Below are 27,690 nucleotides of genomic sequence, written 5' to 3'. Positions count from 1 at the left end.
TAGAAGACTGAGGGGCAAATCCAGGATATGCTGAAGGAATTATACCTCTCAACTGTCACAAAAGTGTCTGCATATTGCCCAAGAAGGCCTAGAACAAGCTACTGCAAACTTTTAATTTTAAATATGCAACACTGAGAGACAAGTCAAAGATACAATAAAAGGATGGACATTATTCTCAAAAACTTGTCTTAAAACAACAGATGTGTAGTTAGTTGTCTGTGCTTATGTGTCTGCGTATGCTCAAAGCAGATTAAACAGGCCACTGAGAATGTGAAACTGGTCATTGTAGGCTGTAGCTGTAAGTTTTAGTTAAAAAAACTTAAATATCTTTGTAAGTTCCTCTTTCTTTTTATTTATTTATTTATTAATTTTTATTGTAATCATTCCATACAAATAGATCAATTTATAACCAAACAAAACTGAAGACAAATCAAACCCCGCCCCTGAGAAGGAGAGCTTAGCCAAAGGAGAGTCGCTTAGGGCTTTTTAATAAAGCAACAATAAACAAAAGAAAGGGAGAAATAAATATATAGGTAAATAAGAAATGGAGAAGGGAATTAAATGTGGTAATAGTTATTTCTCTTATTCTAAAATAATATTGATTAGATCCTGCCAGGTTTTGAAAAAATTTTGTACAGATCCTCTAACTGAGAATTTGATTTTTTCCAATTTCAAATAATATAAAACATCGGTTTCCCACTGACTTATCAGAGGAGAGTTAGGATTCTTCCAATTTAACAGAATATAAGTCTGTGTGCCAAAAGTGTAGTGAATGCAATCACTGTTTGCTTGTCCTTATCCACTTCAAGTCCGTCTGGAAGAACAGCGAACACAGCTGTTAATGGGTTAGGAGCAATTGTGATACCAAGGCTGTCTGAAAGGCACTTAAAAATTTTGGTCCAAAATGGTGTTAGTTTGGTGCAGGCCCAGAACATGTGAGGCAGGAGCTTGGTTGCAACATTCTCAGGTTGGATCTTGCCCTGGAAACATTTTGGACATTTTTAAGCGAGACAGATGAGCTTGATATATAATTTTTAGTTGAATAATTCTATGCTTTGCGCATATGGAGCTCGAGTGAATTCTCTGCTTTGCTACCTTCCACTCCTTTTCTGATATATTGATTAAGAGATCTTCTTCCCAATGTCCTCTTGGATCTTTGAAAGGTAGGGACTCTAATAGGATTTTATATAATGCGGAAATGGTGTTTAATTCCTCGAAATTGAGCAGTATTTTTTCCAGCATTGTGGAGGGTACAAGGTGGGGAAAATTGGGCAATTTCTGTTTAACAAAATTACCATGTTAGCCATTATGGATGTAGGAAGAAGTCAAGCAAAATGACACCTTTTATTGGCTAACTAAAAAGATTACAATATGCAAGCTTTCGAGGCAACTCAGGCCCCTTCTTCAGGCAAGATGTAACCTTTTATTATATATTACATCTTGCCTGAAGAATTGGCCTGAGTTGCCTCGAAAGCTTGCATATTGTAATCTTTTAAGTTGAGTCTTTGTAATTCTGTGGCTCTAAATATGCTGTGTTTTGAGTTTTTGATCAGGGTCAGAGATATTTTAATTCATGTTAAATCTCTTATGATAGAGAGAAAAAAAAAACATGACAGAAGACAATGTATTGTGGTGGGCTGGCGCCCTGTCCGGGGTTTGTTCCTGCCTTGCTACCTGTGTTGGCTGGGATTGGCTCCAGCAGACCCCCATGACCCTATGTTAGGATATAGCGGGTTAGAAAATGAATGATGAAGACAATGTATATATGTAATATAATGTTGACTGACTGAGTGACTCACTCACTCACTCACTCACTCACTCACTCACTCACTCACTCACTCACTCACTCACTCACTCACTCACTCACTCACTCACTCACTCATCAACAAAAATACTTTCTTGTTTTGTTAAAAAGCTGAAATTTGGCAAGATAGTACACCTGGGTCAGTAGGTATCTGCTAAAAAATACAGATAAAATTTAGATATATTTGTCAGTATTTGCTGGTAATAATGTTATAGCGACTGGGCTAGTCTTACCCACTTCAATGCAAAGAAATGGGTCTTGCAGTTCATGCACAGCACAACAGCACAAGTGACCAGGCTGAGGCTGTAACCTCGCAGAGGAGTAGAGCTGTTTCCTTATGCAAATTAATGCTGCTACCGGTGCTTATTTGCATAAAGAGAAGTAGAAGGAAGAAGGCTTGGCAAAGCTCAAAGAAGACATGCTTAGCAAGTTGGATCATTGAGTACAGTCAATACTCTCTATTCAGTTGGTTTCTTCTTACTCTTCACAATGTGATATAAAATGCATACAAAACTGAAGGGGGAGTTGTTCCCCATGGATTGTCAAACACACGTATATAAAATACATTTACTTCAAACAACGGGGTGGGGAACAGCAGGTCCTTGGTGGTAAAATGCATGCATTGTTTTGTAGAACTAGGGTGTCCACTTGGAGTTCAGACTGTGATATGCCAGTATGTTTCAGTTTGCAAAGCAATAGCAGGGAAGTGCTAGTACATAATTTCGTCCTACTTTAAGCGCTGGATACAACACAGGCTGGGAGTGACAGCATACATTGGTAAGTTTAAATAGTTGTTCAGCTCAGTAAAGGGGTGCCCAATGGACTGAACATAGAGGAGGTGGACAATTGGGGTTTGCAATGATAACCAGAATGCTAAAATAAAATGTGCACACAGGAAAAATTTTCATACTCCTTGCAGTGACAGTGCCAGAATTCACTTAGACCTAAAGATATGAGGCAGTAATATTAACCATTTTAACACAGTATTAATTAGCAAAGTAACCATGTAGTATTTATTAATTAACTGAATATTATATCTGAACTCCATATTTTATCAATATTATGATCCCATATTTTTGTTGTTTACTTGAATACTTGGCATTTTATTCATGTTTCCACTCTCTATTATACAGAATTCAAATTTTGCAACAGTTTTTGAAATGTATTTAACATAATTAATATAATTTTGCTATTTTTTTAACAGTATATTTGTTTATGCAACGTGTTGCCATTTTGGAGCTTTTGTTTTAATGTTACTGGAATAACGAACTGGAGAATATGACGCCAACAGGATAAGTGTTCAGTGCTGACGTCCCATATGTATCCAAGATTATGAATAAGTCTTTAAAAAATGTATGTGTGTTTCTTGTTTTCATTCTTTCTGAGAAGTCAAATAAAATGACACCTTTTATTGGCTAACTAAAAAATATTACAATATGCAAGCTTTCAAGGCAACTCAGGTCCCTTCTTCAGGCAAGATTATTCTCCCTGACAATAAGAGTATTTGACTATTTATTTTTTGTTTTCAAATTTGGGATTTGGTTTGGGCTTGATGAAAGACTGGCCCTGAATGCTTTAATCCTTCATTCATCTATCCATTTCCTAATTAATCACTTTTATGTTGCATGGAACAGGAGCACATTAGTAACACTGAGCACAAATCAAGAAAGCAACCAACCTTGGTGGGCGCTCAGGGCACAAGTGAGTTCTAGGGAAAAGTTTGACCAGAATTGACTGATTATTGTGCCCAAGTGCTACCCACTCCGCCACCGAACCTCAAACAACAAAAGATGCAGATGGAACGAATACCACAAGCAAAATGAAAAAATTGTCACAAACTAGCAAAAAGTAAAAAAAAAAAAAAAAAATTATCATTGCGCTAATAGCCAGACTTGGGACACACATTGGCTGTGCCACAAAGCTGTAGTGCGGTATTGGCTAGTTCCATTGTTTGAAGTCTCAGCACCAGGCGCAGCAGGAAAGTCTTTTTTGTTTCCCATGTATCTGTGCAAATGCTTTGCACTTTCTTCGTACATCAAGAAGAAACAAACACCTTGTAAACAGTAATAAATCTTTTGTTTTTAATATTTCACAGAATGCACTATGTTTTCTAATGAGGGGAGAGGGAAGGGAAGGACTCCTTTAAGGCTGGTTTTGAGTTTGTTGCTGGGCACATGAATCAGTGTTATTTATCTGGTGGCAGCACTGCAAGTTTTTTGTTTATATTTTTAAACATATCCAGGATGGAAATCTGGCAGTTTTTCTCAACCTATGTGGCATTGGGACCCATTTTTACCTTTTTAAGTTCATTGGCAATCCACATGCAGCAATTGAAGAACCCTAGGGACTGAAACAACTGCAGGTGGAAGAGAGCAATTAGAGACCAGAAGAAATATTGCACAACACTGTCAAGCTGTTTGGTGAAAGAGGTGGTGGGTGGAGCATTACTTTCAGTAAATAAAACAGCATTTCTTTTCCTTCTGTGCTTGCAATCCAGCAGTGCCCAAGTCAGCAACGATCTTACAGTAGGCATGCATGGAAGCTCTGTGCATGGCTACTACAGCTCTGTGATGTCACATTAGCCTCGAAAAGCATCATGGGGTGCTTGGCAAAAAATGTTTACCTAATGTGACACATGGTGAATTTTCAGGAAAATATTTGCCAAACAAGGTTACCTGATAACACAACATATTCTCTGCAAAAAATGCTTTGGAGAGTTTAGACGTTCAACACTGAATCCTAATTGTAGATGATGTTTTAAAAGAAAACAGAAAATGAATACAAACGTTCTTTGTAGATATTAATTTCTTTAGATTACCAATTTCATATTTCTCATTAAGCGGTTTCTAAAAGCTAAATGTTTTGTTACTATGGTAATAAGCAGAAGTATTTCAAACAAGTTTAAAAACATTACAACTTTTAAAAAACATACATAAACTTAATATAGTCATAACTTAACATGTCAAAACCTTTTCAAAAGCATAGCAAATGACCTAGTAGCTGTAAAATTCTATTATTAAATTAATTGAAACCAACACAGTAAAGAAAGTAAATGAAGCGATCGAACCAAGAATAAATGATGCATCACAAGCACCACCCTTTGGTCATTTTTGCTAACCACACTCAATAATATGGTTGCTTGCACATGGAATACTTCGAAAAGCTATTTCACTGCTTCTTTTCCCTGGCTGATACTGCAGCTTGGCCATCAGTATTTTAAAACTTCCTGATATAGAAAGAAATATCTTTCAAAGGAAGCCTGTTAATGACTTTGTCAGCATTCACTGCTCCCAAGCTTTTTTTTTGGGTGCATGGCTCCACCCTATATAAGTATTATCCTGTATATATATTTACCTATTGCTTGTTCTGGTGTCTTGGGACGTTATCGCTGTCCCTTTATACTCAACTTTTCTTTTTGATAATTATTTGTCATCAGAAAAAACTTGTCAAAATATGGATTTTTTATATAATAAAGTTACCTTAACAACATTACAGGTGTATATAAAATACATTTCATGCCTTCTGTCTTTTATTTATTTACCCTCACTCCTTGCTGAAGTTCTTAAGGTACTCTGAATATCTGATGCAGCAGCAGATTTCTGCTGTGGCAACCCCTAATGGGAGCAGCTGAATGAAGAAGAAGAAAAGGAACAAGCAGATAGAAAAAGTGGAAAATTTCCATATGTTACAGTAATGTTTGTTTTAAAATGTTTTTTGGCAATTTATCTGATGTGAAATTAAAATGATTGTCATCTAGACAAATCTGACAACAACTTTTTAACAGGCATAAAAAAAAAATTAAGTCAGAATTTACCAACAGGATATCATCTGTTATAGCATCATGGTCATGTTCAATATAGTATTTCTTGAATTAATTTTTTATTTATTTTTTTAACTGTTATGCATTTGTACGATTGTTGAAATAGTTGTCCTCTTGTACTGACTCAATTATATCAGGATAAAGTTTTCAAATCAAAGTAAATCTTTAAATTTATATTTATTCTGTAATGGGTTTCCTCCCACAGTTCAAAGACATGCAGGTTAGGTGCATTGGCGATCCTAAATTGTCCCTAGTGTATGCTTAGTGTGTGTGTCCTGTGGTGGGCTGGCGCCCTGCCCGGGATTTGTTCCTGCCTTGCGCCCTGTGTTGGCTGGGATTGGCTCCAGCAGACCCCCGTGACCCTGTGTTAGGATATAGTGGGTTGGAGAATGACTGACGGAGAATGACTGAATATTTCATTTTGATAATATCCCTATGACTGAACAGTAAAGTTGAAGAAACATCATTTGCTTTTAAGTGGTAAGTGATCAAAATATCTTGTCATAACAGCACTTTACATCTACTGATTAAAAGATCACAAGAATCCCGGAAGCCTACAAAAAAAGTCATAATCCCAGGCCACCTTAAATTCCTTTGCACCTCTTCATTAGCATCTTTGTTTTGCAAATGTGTCGATCAGCACAAGCAGCAAGCAGCCTGCTATCAGATCCACCGCCGAATTTAATTTCTCCGGCCCGGGATTACTACTTTTTCATAGGCTTCAGGTATTTTAGTGTTAATTCAGTACCTGGATATTTCAGGGATGCTGTAAGTTCTCTGAAAAGGTCATTTTGAAATATACAGTATTTTAGATGATAACATTGGTAATGTACTGTAGATTAGTGTTTTGTAGGGTTACCATTGTTCCTGATTTCCCCAGAAATGCCCTCTTTTTAACTGCCTATCTGGGCATCCGGGTGGATTTTACAGTATTGTCAATTTGTTCGGGTTTGTCACACTGCGGCCCATTATTCCCAACCAGGGTTACATTTATTCCTAACAAACATCAGATGAACACACAGCATGCAATGCTGTTGTTGTTTTCAAATGGTGCGCACACATTATGAAAGTAATTACAAATGCTCACCTCTAGCTGTAACACTGGCTTGAGATATATGGTAACCCAGTGTTTCTCATCTTATCTGGTGTTGCAACCCACTTTTTCTCATGTAAGAGTTTTTGTGACCCACCAAGGAGCCCTCTTCATAATTGTCAGAAGGTTGATGGTGCCTGTGGTAAAGTGAGGTCCGCAGCTGTTTGGTGTTTTTAATAAATAATCACTGCGTTCAGGTCTTCTTTTGGGGGGGGTGTGATAGTGTGGTGAGTGGTTCCTGGGTGAGATACGGGATTGGATGACACTTAGTGCACAGGTGTAGGATCATCCGTGACCCTTATTGATGCTGGGAGCTGCTGATTGCCCAGCTGTGAAATGTCACCATTTTAAAAGGGATGCGCAAGTGTGAGAAAGGGGGATCGAGAAAGAAGCAAAGACAGAAGTTAAAGGGAGAAAGAAACGGGGTAGGACGTGGAAGGAGCCGGAATGAGTGAGTAGGCTCGAGGAAGAGAAGGCAGGCAGCTGGGAACGAGAGCCCATTGAGTGGTGCGAGATGCTGATGCACAGCGTCGGGTGTGGTTGGGGTGGTGGTGGGGGCTAAAGGAGTGATCACTCTGGCTGAACAACTTGGAGAGCCAGACTAAAAGGAGCAACTAACCATGGAAGAGTGGGTTGAGGAGGCTTGGGAGAAGATGTCCAACTTGAGTGCCATGGCCGTTGAGATCCCAAGCCTAGGTCTGGCGGGGGAGCCAGGCCATAGCCATGGGACAGCAGGGACCCGGACCTCTGGAAGGTCAGCTGCATGTGTCAGTAGAACGACTCCTCTGCTACAAGGTCCGTATGGGATTAGCAGAGCAGCCACCAGTGTGGAAGAAGGCACTGGGTTTTTTTTAGTAACAACGGTTTCCTGCCAGCTAATTTTAACCTCGTTTTTAATTGATTTATTTACTCTCATTTAAACCTCCATGGATTATTTAATTATTGAACTATTTTCTAAGCACTGCACTTTTTGAACACTTGAGGTTTTTTTTTTTTAGTAAAAGCACTGATCACTTTTACAACATCCCCAAGCTTCATGTGTGTTTTGTACTCATCAGCCATGCTCATCTGGTTAAGTTATAGACAGTGTCGGAGTCAGAGGCTTCCATAAATGAAGAGGGAGCAAGGAGCCGACTCACACCATCACAGTGCCCTCTGGGTGAATCAAGCACAATCATCAGAGCAGGGGGGTATCGCCCACTTCCATTATAAACAATAGCAACTGCCAACCGACCATTGGCTGCCCGCAAACCACTGTGGATGGTTATAAAGTCTAACCATTAAGCCTGTCAGTGCCTCATCAGAACTGTTCTATTGTAATCTTTTGTGGTGCTTACCATTGCCATCAAAGAAATATATAGAGTACAAAATGTGTTACATTTTCAAAATTAAATTGAAATAGTATTTACATAGCATGTGGAGTTTGCATAGTGTTTCCTTAATTATGCAGTGATGATTAAGTTGCCTTTAAAAAAAAATTATGTAGACCTTGATATTTGTAGTTATAAATGGAAAGGAAATGAGTCTTGGGCTAAACAATTTGATTTTGAGAATGATGCTAAGATGCCATTCAATGAAGACTATCTTCATTTTCAACAATATTCTTGGAAAAAAAGAGAAAAAAGTGTCTTAAACTAAAGTAATGTATATACGGCTTTTGAATTTAATGAAGAACAACAAAGCACAAAGTAGTGTACCTGTAATATGTACAGCAGTAGTATGAGCATGGTACTAGCAATGCTTTTTTTGTATGTCTGAGAGAGCACTACTGTTTTTTTTACATACAAGTTGTTATATGTGTGCTGTGTATTCATAATTCTTATTATTTACATTTATGGCCAGTTAATAGTTCAAATTGTCATGTCTTGGAAACACATGTCATCATCTACATTAGTACTCCTCTAGCTTTTTACAATGTATTTCATTAACAGATTAAAAAAATACTTCATGCTAATTTGTACTGGGCATATGCTCAAATCACTATTAACAGATGTAGGCTGCCAAGGCAAACAAATAAAATGACAAATAAGACAAATGGTGGTCTTGTAAAGCTAGACGTGGATAGAGATATTTACACTACCAACATTCTGGAGGGAGCACTTCCAAGTCTGGCATGTAGCAAATACAACTGTGCAGTGTTTTGTTATATTACCTTTTGTTTTCACAGCCCTTTCTTTGTCCATGCATGAAAAATGCAAAAAAAAATAAACCCTATTGTATGGCTGACACCTGTGCATAACATGCTCAAATGCTAAAGTGACTCCTTATATCGCTGATGCTCAAGACATAAGTTTCAATGCTGTATCCATTAGTTGAGACACAACTGAGGAAATGGGGAGATGCAGTCATTCAATAAGGGTGGTCACATTAAATTAGGAATAAGCCCTGATTCTACAGTTTAGAATACACAAACCCATGGCCAAAAACACAGGACGTACAGGAGATGCAGAAGGATCCTATATAAAGACTGGCAATGAGAAATGAAACAATAACTAAAGTCAAATACGGGGTATGAGTTACATAGCCTGCCTAATTGCAAATAATTACCTACTGTGAAATGAGCAAGCACTCTATACTAGGTGTTGCCAAGCAACAGGAGATGTTGCTTGTCAAAAGAGGTGTGGTTATAAGGTACACCAGGAACAACAATTACATTAGAAAAAAATTATAATATTTAAAAAACCTTATTTGAAATTAGAAAAATAGTACCTTAGTCTATGGCTAGTTAAAACATTCTCGTCTCTCAGTATTGCCATTTCTAAAACAACATATTTTAATGCAGAGCTCTTGAGTTTACATTTTTATTGCCACTTTTTAATATTATATTAAAGTAAAACAAAATATGTAAATTTTCAGTTATTTTCCTGACTAGATTGTTTCTTTACTCTGATATATTTAATACTCTTTAGTATATTTTTTTTCTCAAAAATGTCCTAAGGAACAATTTTATTCATCATTTCTAGACTTCATTTTTCCATGATAGGGTCACAGTGAACCAAAGCCTTTCTTGGCAGCAGATACTGCAAAGGATTAATCAGCCCTGAAACACTACAACAGTTTATATTATGACAGATAGGCCCACTCACTCATGCAGGCTCTTCTAGAGTCACCAATGAGCCTAATATAGCAGAGCTCAAGTGGAACAAGCCTGCTGTGGAGAAAAGACACCCTCACAGTCAGAGGTGTGATTGGTCACTTGGCTTACTAGCTATGATGGTTGCTTTCAGCTCTCTATGCAAAGTGAGCACTCCAGTCCATGTCTCGGGTGCCCAGTAGGGACAGCCACCACTCCATAGAGAATATAGACTAACATACAAGTCTTTAAGAGTTGGAAAAACTCTTAAGGTATTTCGGGAAGTTTCACACAGATACTGGAAGAATGTATAAACTCCACAAAGACAGTAACAAGGCCAATAGTTAGTAGAGGTCCAAAATCTGTGAAGCAAGTTTTTATATGTAATAAACTAAGTTAAAGTCAAAGATAAATTTGATAAAGTACTAATTGTGAACACTGGGTTAAACTGTCAACTAAAAATGACAATTGTTTGCTCATGTTTTTATAAAATGAGCAGAAAAAAATTGCCAACCGCTTTAAACCAAACATAGTGCACCAATATTAACCAAATGCAGGTTGTTTCTTTTTTTTGTGTTAACATTTCTTTTTATATCCATTTTTCTCAGAATGTAGTTATCCATGCATATATTAAATATAGCTTATTATGCTGTGCATTGTACAGTAGTATTACAAAGCCATATGTAAAAGACAAAGTTATGTAAAATACAATTTTTATCTAATAGCTGTTAGGGAGTACAAACAGACAATTTACTTTTTATAGAGTATATGTACTTTTTGGAGGTACCCTTTTATTTCCTTTTATTTATATATGAAGTATTTAGTTTTTTGTTTTGCTTTTTTTTGTTTTGTTTTCTCAGCTAAAACAGGTATAGTAGAGTTCATATGAACTTAATTATTATAGGAGAAATAAAACTGAAAGGACATGCTGTATCACCAAGCAATCAATATTGATCAAGGTTCAAAATTGTGGAAAAACATAGAGTACAACAACTCATGTTGTAAATATTATGCTAAAACATTAATTACTACTTGGTTATTAGGACATTAGAAAGCTTGCTAATCCAACACATTTTATTTCTCCAAAATAACATCAATTTATGTATTTAATGATTCATAATTCCATATAACACAAAACTTCAAAATGAAATTTAATTAAATTTCAACCACTCATGGTTATCGAAAATGAAGGTACTGTAAATTCTCATTAAAGTGTTAAAACCATGGGTTCAAATAGCTGTTTGGCAGAATTTTATAAAAAAAATGGGTAATTGTGGGTTTTTAAAACATTAAGTGTAATTTACAGAATCATTTACACTCCAAACGGTACCTCATAATTTATGAAACATCTTCTTGACATTCTTTATTGTGTGTTTCAGAATATATTTTTGTTCATACTAGTGCCTCCAGTTTGTCTTTTGTTGTCTGGTTACTTAGTGTGTTAGTTTTAAGTATTTTCATCTTAGTCTTTTTGCTGCTTTATCTACTTTATTTTTTTAGTCTAGTTAAATGTATTTTTTATTATCTGTGTTGATGGTTTATTTGAATATGTAGAACACTTCAATGACAACCATTTTTTGAAAAATAAAAATGTTCACATTTATTCTTGATTGTAGATTTTAAATATAGATTTAATAAGCTTGTATAAACATTGTTAAACAAATTTATACTGTGTTGGTTTTTTTCTGAGTATTCAAGATTTCCTCCAATATCTCAAAGAAGTAATTGGTAGGTTAATTGACAACTTACATTGGCTTTGTATGAATATGTGTTGGTTTACGTGTGTGTATTTTTGTGTGGAACAGTTTGTCTTGCAGTGGTCTAGCACTTCATCAAGGTTGGTTCCTATCTTGTGCCTGATGCTGCCAACAACACTGAATTGGATTTAGCAAGTACTATAATTGGTGTATGGATCTGGCAATGGATAGCTTAATCAATATTAAATAATGCAAAAAGAAAAAATAATGTTTTAAATATATTACAAACTGCTTGCATTCTTAAAACAGGTGCATTTTTAGGAAATGATATGTCTAGCTGGCATTTTTATTTAAAACGAGTTTGTCGTGATACTATGACTATGCCCATTATCCATTCTTCTGTGACCTTTCCTACATTACTTTTCCTTTTGGACAAACCTTTTGTATACAACATGCTGCTGTCCTTGATTTTCACTTTTAATTGTCATATGATGAAATGAGGCAAGGGCATGTAGACTGGCTTCTTGGCTAAAACCACTCCTCTGTCACTGAGTCCTTTGTATTCCTAAATATTCAGTGTACGAGTGCTGACCTTTGCTAATTTATCCATGCAATTTGAAACTTGCTTCTGTATTTCACCTAAATATTCTGCCTATTGATAGTCCTTGCCTGTTGTTTGGTTTATATTCTAATCTGCTCCTTAGTACAGATTTGGTATGCTTACATTTAATGCCTTCTGAACCACAAATCCTATTCTACCATCTATAAGACTTATCCAAGCATAATTTAAAGATGCTTTGGTTCTAAAGTATCTGATGAATAAATGTTTATATTCTAAACAAAAGATCAGACTTGGAAAATGCAGAACAAATCTTTTAGGTTAAGGAAGAAAACTCCTGTCATCAGGAAAGACTTTACAAACACAGAACCAGGTTTTTAATTCAGGGATCCAACAGCTGTGAGAAAGATTAACATTTTTAATGTCTAAACACAGAGCCCTATGGGCTGAATCCAGACCCATGGTTAAGAACAAATAATTCAACTTTTCACTCTTCTTGAGTATGACATTATTCTGCATCCAGCCCTGCAAGCAGGTCCTCCAGGTTACAGGGACAACTTGGGGGTTGGTAGCAGGATTGGCACTCCAGTCACCATCAAAAAACCCATACTGTTCCAGTATGGTGCTGAGGCATCACCTACTGCACTTAGGTCCCAATCCAGGTGGTCCGTTGTGTGATGGGTGTGGCAATGCGCTATCAGCGCATGCTCCCTCTTTCACTTAATCATCAGTACCTCTTGCCTTAAACATTTGTAAGCATACTACTGATTTGGCCAACTTAAGCAGCTTGAGAATATGCAATTGGTGAAGAGTCTTACTTAAATGTTAGTGTATCTTGGTATGTTCAGATATATTCAAACTGAGGCTTTAGTCAAATTTAAACTATCTCGTATTGATGAGTACATGTACTTTAAGTCTAGCATAATCTCGTGCTAGGTTTTTATACAGTATTTTATCACTAACTTTGACCTTGATTTTTAATTGAGTTGACATATTATTTTGATTTTCTCCTGTTATTGGAAGATGCAAAAATAATGATCACATTTTTAATTTGCTATATGCTGCATTTTTATGCATCCATTCTAATGGGAAAAAAATAACCATTACAAACATCAGAATCTTAAATATCAGATTTTCTACCTGATGTCATGTAACTAAGAGGAAATTTCAAGAAATTAAAAACTATTTTACATCTGTCAGTAACCATGAAAACTATATTATCTTAAATGTTTGGATTACCAACTTTGCATTACTGTTAAATAGTGCTATTTTTTAAATTTGACATAGTTAACACTTATCTGTGTGTTTATTAAAAATGTTTAACTAATCTATCCAGCTTTAGAAATTGATAAGCAATTTAATTTTATACTGTATGTAAAGTCCATATGAAAATATTTTGCCTTACCTAAAGAGCTGTAGTACACTGTGAACTGTCAGATTTCCTTATGGTTATCAACCTCTGATAGGTCATTAGTGTAATATTACAGGCTATTAGGTGTAAGACATTTTAAAAATGTGTATGCTTTTAAATGTACAAATACAAAAAGCTATATATATTATATAACTAAAAATTTACCAAAAACACTTTTGGCTAATACCATGTCTAATTTTAAAAAATTGCCAGAATATGAATACAATCAATAAATCACAGAACTGAATATTAAATGTTACTTTTACTGTACATTATTATGTGCGTCCAACTACGTTGCACGTGTTAAAGTTGTCTGTGAAGGGCTCCCTGTTTAAACGCGGCTGCCAGTCGTGAACTGGGCCCTTGCTTGCACAGCATTATGATTTTTTTATAAGGGAAACTAAATAACAAAACCCTTGGACATTGATTCGATAGGAACGGCCTACTTGGAATCACTGTCCGAATAATAATTATGTGGTGGTGGAGGAGCATTTCTGCTTCTCTCCGTTCACAGTCCGTCTCGTTTTCATGACGCTGTCGTTTCCTCTCACAATCTCTTCTCAACCTTTCTCCAATCTCGCAGGTTGCTTTGTGGCAATCCAAAGAGTAAGGAAGAACCAATGCTTCTTTCTTGAACTCCAAACGCTGACTGATGGAAAATCACAGAAGTGTGCCCGACTTATATACTCTGACTGCTGACTCCAAGTAGTGGGTGAACATTCGATTTGGACAAAGTGCTGCCAACGACGGTCGATAGAAACACAAAAAACCACAGTCTCGACAATGAAGCAGGTGTCGACGCCAGATCTAAACACAAAGCACGGTGTCGACGCCAGATCTAAACACAAAGAGTGCTATCGACAGTGTTTGTAAACAAAAGTAACAACCAAGGTGTTGTGTATTCAGCCAGTACAAACAGCACGTAGTCTCCTTTAGTTCAATCCTCTTTAATCACCACACTCCAACCTCATCCAACGATCCTCCCCCTCACTTCCTTTCCTCCTCCATCACTACTGCCCTCTACTGAACACAGCAGGAACACCACACAAGGCAGTGAATTCGCGGACCAACAAAGATCAAGATACAAATGAAGATTATATATAAAGATGTAAAACTTTTGTATCTGTAAATAGTGCATAAACAATAATTACTGTACATTATTATAAATGTAAAACATTTGTCTCAGTAAATAGTGAGTAAACAATAAATGAATGACAAATGTTAGTAAACAGGATACATTATTTGCAAAAGTACAAATTGAGCATCTCAATTAAATACATTTTTTGAACCAGTTACACAAGAACTACTTTGAGGAATTAAGAAGATAAATACAATCTTGTTTAGTTTAGCTTCTGGATAGATTTTGCTCACTTAAATAATTCTGTTTTTGTGCCATAAGGAGTTCAGAAAAATGTTACCATAAGGTAACATTTAAATATAAAAAATATAATTTGAGGTCTCTATCTGTAATTCCCTATAATTAGATTAAGAAGTTTTGAAAATTAATCCATAAAGGATTCATTTATTGTTTTCTTAAGAGAGCAACAGAAATGGATATACTGAGTAGAATGCATTTACTAATATACTAGAGGGAGCTCAGGGCTGCGGTTGACAATACTGTGGCCTGGTCAGTCCTCAAAAAAGCACGACTGTTAAATTAACTTTTGAAGTGTCGTTATCCCCTAAACGTATATATATGGAAAGAGTATTACACTTTAAATGTGAATTTGACTCTGGTGACTTTGCTGCTCTTCTCAGGATGTTGCCACAGTGACCCTAACCAGAAGTAAAAAATCAAAAATGAAATTAAGATATTCACTGAACATATTCAATATCATGTTTCTTAATGGCAAAAGAGTATCATACAAATGCCTTATCTATTAGTTATTTGAAAAACAATTAATAAAAAGAAAAAGAATATGAAATATAACAGTCAGTTATTGCTCTAAAACCATAGCTGTTATTTTAGTGAGTAGTGCAAAAGGAAGTTTATATTTAACATTATGTCATGATTAGAAACCCACAAAGACTCCATTGTCCACCCACTAAAGGAACCTTGTAAAAGTCAGTGAAAAAAGGGAGACGAATCAAAATTAATAGTGCCATGACCTTTCAGTGCTTCATCTCTTTATTGATATTGTAAGGATAACAAAATGCATTTAATTATCACTAGTGCTTGTATTTAACAATAGTATAACATAAACAAAGTGCAAATAAGAATAATTAATACATTTTTTGTAAATATGTTGTAAATATTAACCATAATATATATGAAGCTATTACTGTACCAATACATTTAAATTTAGTCTAATCTAAGTAACTTTACTGAAGTATGAAACACAGACAAGAATTGAAACAGAATTCATTCACAGACAAGAATTCATTTATAGTAATGAAATAAACTTACATCTGCACGATGAGTGACATTTATTGAATGGCTGATATTTTTCAAAAGATCATTTTCAAGATAAACTGATCCTTATTTTAAACATTGTACAGAAAGACCATAGAAAAAGAACTTTTATTATTTTGGGTAGTAATTCTTTCAGTGGGCTGTAATAAACTTAGAGTCTGATTACAAAGTATATGGTACATTCTTTTAAAATGGTTAACACTTAAATAAGAATTTTTTCTGTCAGATTGTGTATGGGTTCCGGTGTATGTATGTGCCATCCTGACTCAAGTAAGGGTCAAAATATTAGTGGGTGAAAATATGATTTAAGATGTAAATCTTTTTTAAGATTTTGATTATATTTTACTGTTGCATAGAAAGAACAATTAAATCAAAATAACATTTTTGGAGTAGATAAGTGAGTTATAATTACACTGGCTAATGATGTAAAATACTGACGTAAACAATGACATAAAGAAGAGCATTCTTAATTTTGTATATAAACAAAATCTGATGCTGAATATACTTCGAAATGATACATTATTCAATAAATGCAATTAATTACTAGGCAGAATTTAAACAAAGAAATTTTATAATGTAAATTTACTTAGTGCTTGGCACAAAGGATCATACCCTGGAAAGATTCTCTTGGGGAGCCTAAACTTTTACATGAGAAAAGACAAAATAGAATGTCACCTGTTTGTTCAATACTGTATGCACCCATTTGATGCTCCATGCTCAAATCTAAAGTATATATTCATTCAGGCTGCTCTTTTTTCTCCTAAATTAACACACACTGCCTTGGTTTCATTTATGCTTGATCAATAGTACTGGCATTGTTCAAATAATTCATACTATGCCATTTTCAAAGCTCGCTTAATCCTGAGAAGTATTGCAGGGGACCGGAGCCCAACCCAGCCTGCAGAGGGAGCATGAACAATAAGCATGAGACAGGAACAATCCCTGGACAGGGCACCAGTCAATTGATGGATGAAATCACACACACACCACACGCACTACGGCCAATTTAGCATTGCCAGTCCACCTAACCTGTATGTCTTTGAACTGTGGGAGGAAACCGAGCACCCAGCGGAAACCTGCACAGACACAAGGAGAACATGCACCTTCCATAAAAGGAGGATCAAGAAAATAACCCTAGTCTCTTTAGTGCGAGGTAGCTGTGAAATCAGTGTGCCACTATGCCACTCCAAATAATGCACAGATATGCTAATTATTTTAAATAAACAATGGCATAAAGCAAATACCACATTTAAGGCATATACTTTTTAAGTATATATTTATTATTGAAAATATTTTGGCTAATTTTGCAAAAGATGCATTTTCAAGGGAAAAAAGTCTAATAAGTTATTAGCTTCAAGATGCTGAAAAATTGCAAAATCAAAAAACATCACTGTCTGTATGCCTATATTTATATATTTTGTTGGCCAATTGACATGTACTTTTCAGCATTTTTTTAATGATAAAGTTAATCTCAAAGATTTGTGTCTTTCAATGATGAAGTGCATCTCAATGATTTGTTCTTCTGATTACAGAAGCATTTCCAGTGGATTTTTAAATTAATGGAAAATGTAACATCTTCTTGAGAAATCATGATAATAATTAACATATGGTGATGAACGCATGAGGGCTAGAAGCTGGTTGTGCTCAATATTTTTTAGTTCTGTCGGGTAAAAGCTGTTCAAAATATAGTTCAAGAATTGTTTGTATCTGTTAGGTCAGTCACCTAAGTAAGAACCAATTTGAAGATAGTCTTAAGTTCGCAAGTCAACGATCGCATTGCTTAATCATTTGTGAGACATTTATCATAAATAGGAATGTTTCATAATGTAATACTTGATGTCCACTGTTAAGACTGCATGACATTGAGTCAAAGACATTTAGAAGATATTCCGCATTTCCTAACACTTATTATTGTTGTTCTGAAGACTAAACAAAATCTGTCTTTACTAAATTATTTTGAAAGTAGAAATATTATATTATTTTTGTACGGTCACCATCCAATACAAAAGCATACTGTACATCAGGTGGATTGCATGCAAGTCAAGAAACAACCGTGCATGGGCATCAGTCCGTCACAGGGCACACTCACACATACACTCAGAGTCTGTACACTACATTCTCTAATTTGCTCAGTGTATGTCCTTGAGAAGAAAACTAGGGTAACTAGAGAATGAACAAATGCTACACTGACAATAACTGGGCTCAACATTCAAACCATCTTTTAATTAGAGGTTATATTGCTTTCACTCTTGTTTAATCGATATTTTTATTGAAACTATGAGTGAATGTGGGCATGTAAATGAATCTGCCCTTTGATAGGCTAATTTCTAACCAATCTGTTTCCTGTCTTGTGCTTGGTGCTGCCACGTGTGCTGTGATTCACTCTGGCCCTGTTATCAACAAAGCAGCTTCACAAAATAGATAGACTGATTTAATAATTAAAGAAAAAAGCTTACCATATATATAATGCCATACCACTTTTGTGCTGCTGTTGTATGCTACACTCCTAGAAGTATAAATATATATATAATTTGTATTTTTCATGCTAATGGTCTGAATGAGTGTACTTAGCATACAGCCTTTTTTTTGTAACAGAAAGAGAATGGATTTAATTCTGTTACACACATTTTCTGCTCTGAAAATATACACTATCAACAAATACATTTTCTTTATCCCCTTGCTGTTCAGGTGCTATCATTGAAACTTGGAGAACTTTCTTATGGATGCACATTTCCGTAATGCATTGTTCACTGTAAAAGTCAAAATTGTTTACTTGGTGAAAACTGTAAAAATACACATACTTTAAAATAAAACACCATTTCCATTGTTGAAGTCAGAATCTGTCCCATCACCGTCAATATGAGGTAGGAATCAACCCTTGAAAGAAATTCCAGTCTACAGCAAGGTATACTCATGCACACATCTACTGTACAATAACTCATACATGGTATGTCTTTAGTCTCCTAATAGCCTAACAGGTGCATCATAGTGGGATGAAAACATGTAAGCTTCACACAAGCAATATTTGGACTGAGAATGAAACTTGGGTCGCTCAAGCTGTACGTTTTTTTTACCCAGACACTTTTAAATGTAATATAAGCAAAATGTATAATGTATATCTTTACTACTCTTTTGCACAGTGTACACCTTCAGTAATATGAAAAATATGTAATTTCATTGATAATAAACCAATCTAAAAGACTAGAAATGAAAGAGGAATAACACAGAGCAAGCAATGAAATAAGTTAATAGCAAGGTTCTTTGTGTTTCATAGAAGAGAAACAGTAGAGTCTGTTGCTTGTAAACAGTTAATAACTGTGTTATTTATTTAAATGAGAAAATCTTCAGGTAACCCACAGCAACAAACAGTTTTTGGCTATTCATTGAAAACTAAATAAACATACAGTATCTTGTTTCTTTGCACAAAATGCGCAGTTCTCTTACAGAACAGTCAGTTTCCCAAAATGCTGTACCATGAACGCTACTTTAATAAAGACGATGTCGATGCCAGTTTACTTAAACCTTTCTGTTTTACAACATAAAATGAAAAATATAAGTATGATCTTACTGTAACATGTATTTTCTTTTTAATATAATATGAATACAAGATTAACACCATGAGAATTTTATCGAATAAATGAAAAATGATCTGTTCATTCTTGTTGTATAGTGTATTTTTTAGACAACTGTAGCGCTGTTGGCTCCAGAATGGCAGAAACATATTAACAAAGCAAATAATGTGACTCATTTGCGTCTCAGACGTAAATATATTTTCTCATATATTCCCAGCAATATTTTACTCAAGCACAAGTACCAAGTAGAAACTTAGAAAAATTTATTTTTCTCATCAATGGTAATGTCAAAATGAATATATATACTATATATATAATATATATATATATATATATATATATGTATGTATATGTATATAAATGTACTGTGTCAGCCATAGATTGATACAGGAGAAAGTAGGGTGAAATTACAACTTTTATTGGCTAACTAAATAGATTACAAATGCAAGGTTTCAAGGCAGCTAAGGCCCCTTCAAGGTTACATCTTGCCTGATGAAGGGGCCTTAGCTGCATCGAAAGCTTGCATTTGTAATCTATTTAGTTAGCTAGTTAAGTACTACATAGTACTACTAAGTTTGTTATGATGCAGAAGACTTTAGTTAAATGTATTAAAGAAGTACAAACATCATTATCATTCGTGCCGCACTCATTGCTAACCCCAAAATACAAAAGTTACCTGCACAAAAAGAGTGCAGAATAAATGACAAATGTAAAATCTAAATAAGAAACTAATGTAAGATTCTCTTACTTTCATTAAAGGAAATCAATCAATCAATCATGAATGAAAAGCATAATAGAAATGAAACCAACTGTGAACCAGGCGCAAACATATATTTATATTTTACAAGTATTCAAAATTTCGGCCACCGTTTATTTTACTTTACAAAACAAAACCATTAATTCAACAAATGGGTACAAATCAATCAAGAAAGATATGTTATAATTAATTAATCTAGATCATCAATGCATAAACCTAAACAAAATTCAAAGTTAACTAAGGCCACAATACAATGGAATATTTATTTATTGCTTATTTTATAACTGTAGTTTAAAAAGATTGAAAGAAAGAAACACGATATTACACAACATTGTCAGTTTGAAAAAGAAAGTGAAAAATCTGATGACTAAAACGCCGCAGTAATAGAAGAAACAAAAGTAAAGCTGTGCATTTACAAAACAGAAAACAATTTAATATTTAAATCAAATAAAAAGGCAACATGTAAATTATCTTTAGTAACTGTATTATTTTATGTACAGAATACTGTGCAATTCATTTTTGGTTCCCATCAACCCTTTACTGAAACGCAGAGAATGGATGGATAATTTGTACAGGTTTTCCTTTTGGACACACTTTTCACTAAAACATGCCTTTTTTTTAAATCACATTAATATTCAGAATTCTATGCATGCATTCTTTGTTACAGTTTTCATTTTCAATAAAACCGGCTTTAAGCAAAAGTTTTAAATTTTGTTCATTGTTATATTAGTTATAAACTCAAGTAAATCAATCTATTATTTGCAAAATTTGATGCACAAGAAATACATATAAAATAAAGCTTTGATTTGGTTCGGCAAGTGTGTTCTACACAGATGACCTGAATAACAGCATGTAGAAAAGGACTTAGCTGCTTGTCTTGGTGTGAAGGCCTGTAATGTTATGAAAAACTACTGATACAAAGTGTATAAATACTAAAAAAGGTATACTTACCCACTTATTTTTCTTACAACAGCATTTATCATTTATGTCAATGCATAATTGACTTTCAGCAAATTCAGTTTGCTTACCATGAACACTATAACTTACGGACTGTAGATAAATTAAAATACGAAGAGAATATAAAGGAAAAAATTACATAAGAAGGTGGTATTGATACACTGAGTATGTTTTTACTACTGAGTATTTACACAGTAGATTATGTGTATCCAACTAAACTATGTTTCTGTCACAAAGCTTGCAAATTACCTTCCTTGGCCCAACAGCTCATTTAATTGCTCAAAGACAAAGACCGACACTGCAATGCAGCTATACAGCTTTAGGCAAATAATACATAGCCTTTCTATATGTTTTTAATAATCCAGCTATAGAAGTGTTTCACTGCAACCCATTCAAGTATATAAATGCACATTTAAACTGTAATACAAGTATCCAATTAAATTTATAATGAAACGTCCTTAAAAAAAATTCTGTTAAAACTTATCAGAATTTAACATTGTTTAGTAACTACAACTCATAATTTAATTTAGAATTGCAATAACAAAAATGGAAAATGTATTTTTATATGAAATAATTTTATTAATGGATGAGTGGATGGACGTCTTTGGAGATTTTGTTTGCAGTTTCTTTGTGCAGGTTTACAACTTTTAAATGTATTTCTAAGGTTATGTTTTCACCGAAATACCACTTACTGTTCTTAACAAGGCACCAGAATAATACAGAAAAGCAGATTTATATTTAACTCCTTATAAAAAATATTATATTCTATATATGCTGTTTACGGCACTAAAAATTATAACGTTGCATATTAATTTACAGACCTTCACATTCCTTACTTTAAAGAGAGCACATTTGTATCAGCTTACGAAAAGGACTATTACTAAAGTTTTCTATGTATATAAATCTATAAATTCTCTTGGTCATTATGCATAGTTCAAAAATAGAGAGAATTTCCTCCTATTCTCACAACACTAACAGAAAAAATATATTTACTTAAAATGTCATTAACAACTGCACTTCATGGCTATCATGCTAATTTTATACCAGAAAAATTATATTTCAAAGTTGTTATTAATGTTTTATAAATTAAAACTAGCATACAGCTCTTCTTTATTTATTTAGTTAGTGTGCAGCTTTGTTTCATTGTTGCACTTATTTATGCATTGTATATCTGTATATATGCGTACTGTATATATGAAAAATTCTTACTGTACATATCAACATTTTTTTAATTGTAAACAAGTAAGATCCAAGTACGATAATGTAAATATTATCAGTACACATTGAAGAGTACATATGTTTTAATGACTGCTTTGAATTAAACATTTTCCTAATTTTGAAAACATATTATGTCAATGAGCATTAAAGATGATTGGCTTTATTTACTAATGAAAGTCTTCCTCATAAGTTTAAAGTCTAAAAGACCATTTAGTTATGTGTTGAAAAAGCAGAGCACAAACAGTTGTAATTTTTTTAAAAATTCATATGTTGAGACATATATCATATAATTGTGATTTTTAAAAATATCTTTAGATCAGAAGTGCTTCAGATTTTAAGTTGATATGCTTCTGGATAAATCTCAACAAATATTCAGAGCTGAAAATGTTAAATTTACCATTCTGCTTTTAAAAATGTTTCAAGAAATTCAGAGTAAGTAACATTTAATACATTTTAGAAATAAAATGAATCATAATCCAATATGAATGCATGCAGAAATTTTAATAGTGCAGTAAAACTACTTGTAAATCATGTTGTATACATTCACAAAATATTTCTATTCATTTATTTAATGTTTTAAATTGTATTTAATGTTTTTGTTTTATAATGTTCAATTTTTCCTTAACACTAATTCTGAGTTCTTATTTCATAATCTGTCCATTCATTTAATCAGACAGTTACACAAAGAGGTAAAGAAATTTGGATTTTTTGAATACATTTCAAACATGCTTTTAGGTAAACAAACAAATAATGATTTTACGTTAATAATTTTACGCAATTCTTTATTTTAACAAGACTACTGAAAAGAAAGAGTATATACAATTGTAGATTAATGTTAGGAAAGAAACATTTAAATTTACAGGCCTTACATTTATATACGGAGAATACACCTGATCTGATAAAATTGAACAATAGTGGGATATGAAGCTGGGTGGGTGGAATTGTTTGTGAAAGTCATTAGTCACATGGCAGAAGAGGATGACTGCAGTGAGGTGATCACATGGCATGAAATTTGCTTTATAAAGCACATGTGAGTTTTCATTTTATACATAGAACTTCATTAGATTTATCATTTGACACTGTGAAAATCACTGTGATATTCAAAGAGATTATTTTCTTGCTGTCATAATCTTGCTGTATGTAGAGATACACAGTGAATGCTAAGTGGAAGAAATATACTTCATATTTCTGAAATGCTAAGATCTAGGCACTTTTGTGCGTCTGTGATATTGTTGCTTTTAGCTGAATAGCATATCTGGCAGCAATGCTAATTTTTTACTATTCATAAATGCTGTCTTTGTGAAACTAAAATACATACTCATTTAAGAAAGCTGCTGTGTTTTATTGTATTAAAGTTAAGTTGAAATAATCACACTTCTATATGAAAGTTAAAATGTTAAAAATAATTAATTGTAATTATTTAAAATGAAACATATATGTGTGTTTTTTATTAGAAACTTTTATGTTACATAACAAATGAGTGCCCCGTGATATACTTTTTACATATTCCATTTTACATTAATATAATATTGTGTTTTAAAGTTTTAATCTGCCATAATTTTAAGTATCTCAATAAATATTTTTAAAGTATTAATAAAGTCTGACAGGAAGTCTATTAGTTTAAAATAAATATCAATGAGCCTATCAGTATCAAACAACAGATATAATTTATAAATTTAAAGTTACGATGAAGTTGTCCTTCAGGTTTATGCTGTGAAATACGGTATATGAACACTGATTTAAGAACAGAATATATACAGATATGCATGCAGAATACACACACCATACACAAACTAAACTTTTAAGTGTTAACCAAAAAAAAAACTGTACGTAATGCGGAAAATGTTCAAAATAGATTGCAATAATAAAAAAAAATAAGACATACAAATATAGATAAACGTTCTCATCTGTTTTATTAAAGAATGAAGATGTAATTAAGACAAATTCCTAAAATACAATAATTTCAAACTCACAACAATTTATTACATCATTGTGTGTTATTTGTTAATATTTACATAGGCTCTGATAAAATCTCATTTCCTTTTAAACAATTAAAAAAATATGTATATTAAGTAGAGGATTGCCTGTTTTGAATTACTTTACAAAATATCTATACAAATGTTATTATAACAAAACGTGATTAGGTGTATGAAGACTGTGGTTATTGTATGTAAGACAGTAGTGTAAGATAAACACTAATTCTGTTTTTCAATGTAAATTTTACCTTTAGTTTAAAATAGAACAGTATGAACTCAGACATAAAATACAAAAATTAAAATTCCTATTTATTATTATTTAGTGAATTTCATATTTGATGTGTACTTGTTCGTATGTATATACTGTAGATATGTAAATAATGTATATATTTGAAGTCTGTTTCAAAGTTAATGTTAAGTGCAGAAATTAAATGGTTAAAGTTATTATGACTTTAAAGTAATACCACTTCATTTATTTTGTTATCATCCAGTTTATTATTATCTGTATTATGATAAAATCAGAGGCTCACAACTGTAATAAAGTTATGGATAAAAAATAAGCTCAACATTTAAATAAAAGCATCTAAATCACAGTTCATAACATTTCACAAAAGTCTGTAGTGTGCTTCTGTATTCTGATTTTTTTTAACTTATAAAGGGAGTAAGGTAATTCCTTGTTATACTGTACTATTTGCACATGCATGTACTGTATATTCACAAACACTTCCAGATTTCAGCTTCCAGCATAGAAATCAAAGTAAAGTTTATATATTTCACACTATTAAATTAACATTTTAAATAAAGAAATAACTTCTAACATTATTTATTTAGTGAAGGAATAATAAGAAAAATAGAAGCACAAGGCAACATTCTGGTTACAGGTTGAGTTTATGTTCTGTTTTCGTAATTATCTACAGCTTCAGAAATATACATGTGTTTTGCATTCTCTGAAAATTACAATTTGAAATAAGTACAAAAAAGAAAACTATGAATCCACTCCTAGACTATATGAACATTTGGAATAACTAATCAAAAATATGAAAAAAATAAGCATAACATACAAATGTCTGCTTACCAAGAGTAGATGAGAGTTAAGACATCCACTTCCAGGTGCTAAAGTTGTGAAAATGAGGAAGAAAAAAAGTGAGCGCTCCACTTCATGTGTTTCGCAATCCTGTAAAATAAGACAAGGAGACAGTCAGCTCCATTGCTTCAGAGAAGTAAAAACAGGCCTTAGACGCGTTGGGCAAGTCTCTACCTAGCAACCAAAGGCAGCTTCTAACTGTGAGCTCTTTCTACCATCCATACCCCTTGCTTGGCAGCACCCACAACAATAAGAAACTGAAAGGGTGGTGGAGAGACGCGTGGTAAACTGGTCTGGTAGTTAACAAGTCTTTGAATGAAGAATGTAAGAAAACAGACAAACAGCATGTCTGATGCATGTTAATAACACTGCTGGTCCGACCTCAAGTCTGGGCCTATGAATTATTCAACAGCCTGAAAAGGAACCCCGCTTTTTTTTTTTTTCAAATCAAATACCTTCACTGCTAGTCAACAGAAACTATTCAAACAGCACTGCTCTCCTTAAATTATGTTCTTCTTTTCATTTCTAGGAAATATTCATATGAGATTCAACAGGCAATGTTACCAATGTCATCGCTCTCATGTGCAATGTAACATTTTTTTTAAACACAATCTACATATTTTCTTTCATTGCCTTTTTTATGTCTTTTGTTTAGAGTTGGCACCTGTCCCAGAAAGAGCTTGGCCGAATACCCCTTCCCCTCCCTGGACAGGGAGAAAAGGCCAGAGAAAAAGCCAAAGAAAGAAAGAGAGAGAGAGAGAGAAAGAAAGAAAGAAAGAAAGAAAGAAAGAAAGAAAGAAAGAAAGAAAGAAAGAAAGAAAGAAAGAAATGTCACTTACAAATTGCATGCTGTCTTTACCCGCAGATGTGCAGAGTACTCTCACAATATACAGCCATTTTTTCCTGGGGCCGCTGCAAGTACTGCCATTCTCAAAAGAAAGGAGTAAAAAAGGATAAAATAATACTTAAAAAAAAAATTATATATATATATATCCTGCGCCCCACTTCACTTGTGGTTTTGGGGAAGAATGAAGACCCAACTATATGGAATACTTCTAGTAAGCATACTGAAATGTTTGATGCTAAAAAAATAAATAAAATTGAAACAAAAAATAAAATCTGGAACTTGCGGCTCCCTCTAAACACCAGAAAAATGGAGTTGGGTAACAAACCACGCAAACAAACAAACATCAAAATGTATCCGTAAAGATATTTTTCCTGTTGAAAATACCAAATGAGTTCAGGCTGCCATAAAGTCGTTGCAGTCACAGGGTTAAAAATCCATTTAGTAGTAAAGGGAGAAAAAAAAAGAAAAACTCTTGCTCTGGCACAAGCTGTCTGAAGGGGAGGCCCTTGCAGCAGAAATAGCAGAGGATGATTTTTCGCAGAATCAAATCTCCCCCTTGTGAGAGACTGAAGCTGACTGTTAAGCGAATGAGAGAGGGAGAGGGAGAGAGAGAGAGAGAGGGTTGGGAGAACGCTAAAGAGGAGTGTGCATGTGTGTGTCTGAGTGCTATGGATAGAGAGAGAGAGAGAGAGAGAGAGAGAGACTCAGCTGATGATGAAATGAGGGGCATGGCACAGTGTGCATGAACAAGCTGTTTTTTCATCAGGGATCTGCATAGGGAATGGTGTGAGCACTTCAGAGGAGTGACATAGGATCCACTCCTCTTATGCTGATCTGTAATGCGGCAGCACAGCCGAAACCTTCTTGCTACATAACACATTACACCTATGTACAGTGAGCAAGCAACAAGGCTGAAGGGTAGCAGACAGCCATCTGAAAGAATTTTAGTATATTAAAACTTGTGAATGAACCTTGTCTAATTAATCTTCAGTTTTTGCAGTTTTGTCGCTATGCCGAAAAAAATAAAGAAAATTTAGAATTTGGTTCCCATCATGTTTTTAATTGCAAAAAGATAATAATGTGGTGGACGGCCAAGTGCAAAAAAAAAAAAATGTAACGGAAAGAATAATGCAGTGTCTTGACATTTCTCAGCAGAGAATGCATGCTACCTAGGGTTAAACAAAAACATAAAGATGCCCCATGGTCTGCAACTTTTTTTTCTTTTCTTTGCCAGTCTTGAAGTCAAGTTAAAACTGCATGGCCCTCATAGCACTCTTGGCAAATAGTCAAGAGCTGATAAGCATTTGGCGAGACAGCTCAGCTGCTGTGCCGGAAGAAAAACAGCAGCCATGTTGAGGATTTTGATTGAAAATGCACCCAAGAAAACATTGAGAGCTAAAAAAGAAAGC

The 27,690-nt window shown here is 34.0% G+C and overlaps 1 long non-coding RNA gene across 3 annotated transcripts in view; it reads right to left on the bottom strand.

The window, feature by feature from the left end:
- Positions 1 to 27,309, bottom strand: part of LOC114654236 (uncharacterized) — a 99,991-nt gene extending 72,682 nt beyond the window's left edge. For all 3 annotated transcript variants that reach the window (XR_007935537.1, XR_003716674.2, XR_007935538.1), the window contains exons 1-2: positions 26,274 to 27,309; positions 25,426 to 25,524 (exon numbers count right to left, since the gene is read on the bottom strand). This is a non-coding gene — a long non-coding RNA (uncharacterized LOC114654236). The remainder of the gene's footprint in view (positions 1 to 25,425; positions 25,525 to 26,273) is intronic.
- Between the last annotated feature and the right edge of the window lie 381 nt (positions 27,310 to 27,690).

Source organism: Erpetoichthys calabaricus, chromosome 1 (genome assembly GCF_900747795.2).
Source record: "Erpetoichthys calabaricus chromosome 1, fErpCal1.3, whole genome shotgun sequence".
Taxonomy (NCBI): Eukaryota; Metazoa; Chordata; class Cladistia; order Polypteriformes; family Polypteridae; genus Erpetoichthys; species Erpetoichthys calabaricus.
The sequence above is the reverse complement of the archived record's forward strand: the minus strand, read 5'-3'. Positions and strand labels throughout refer to the sequence as shown.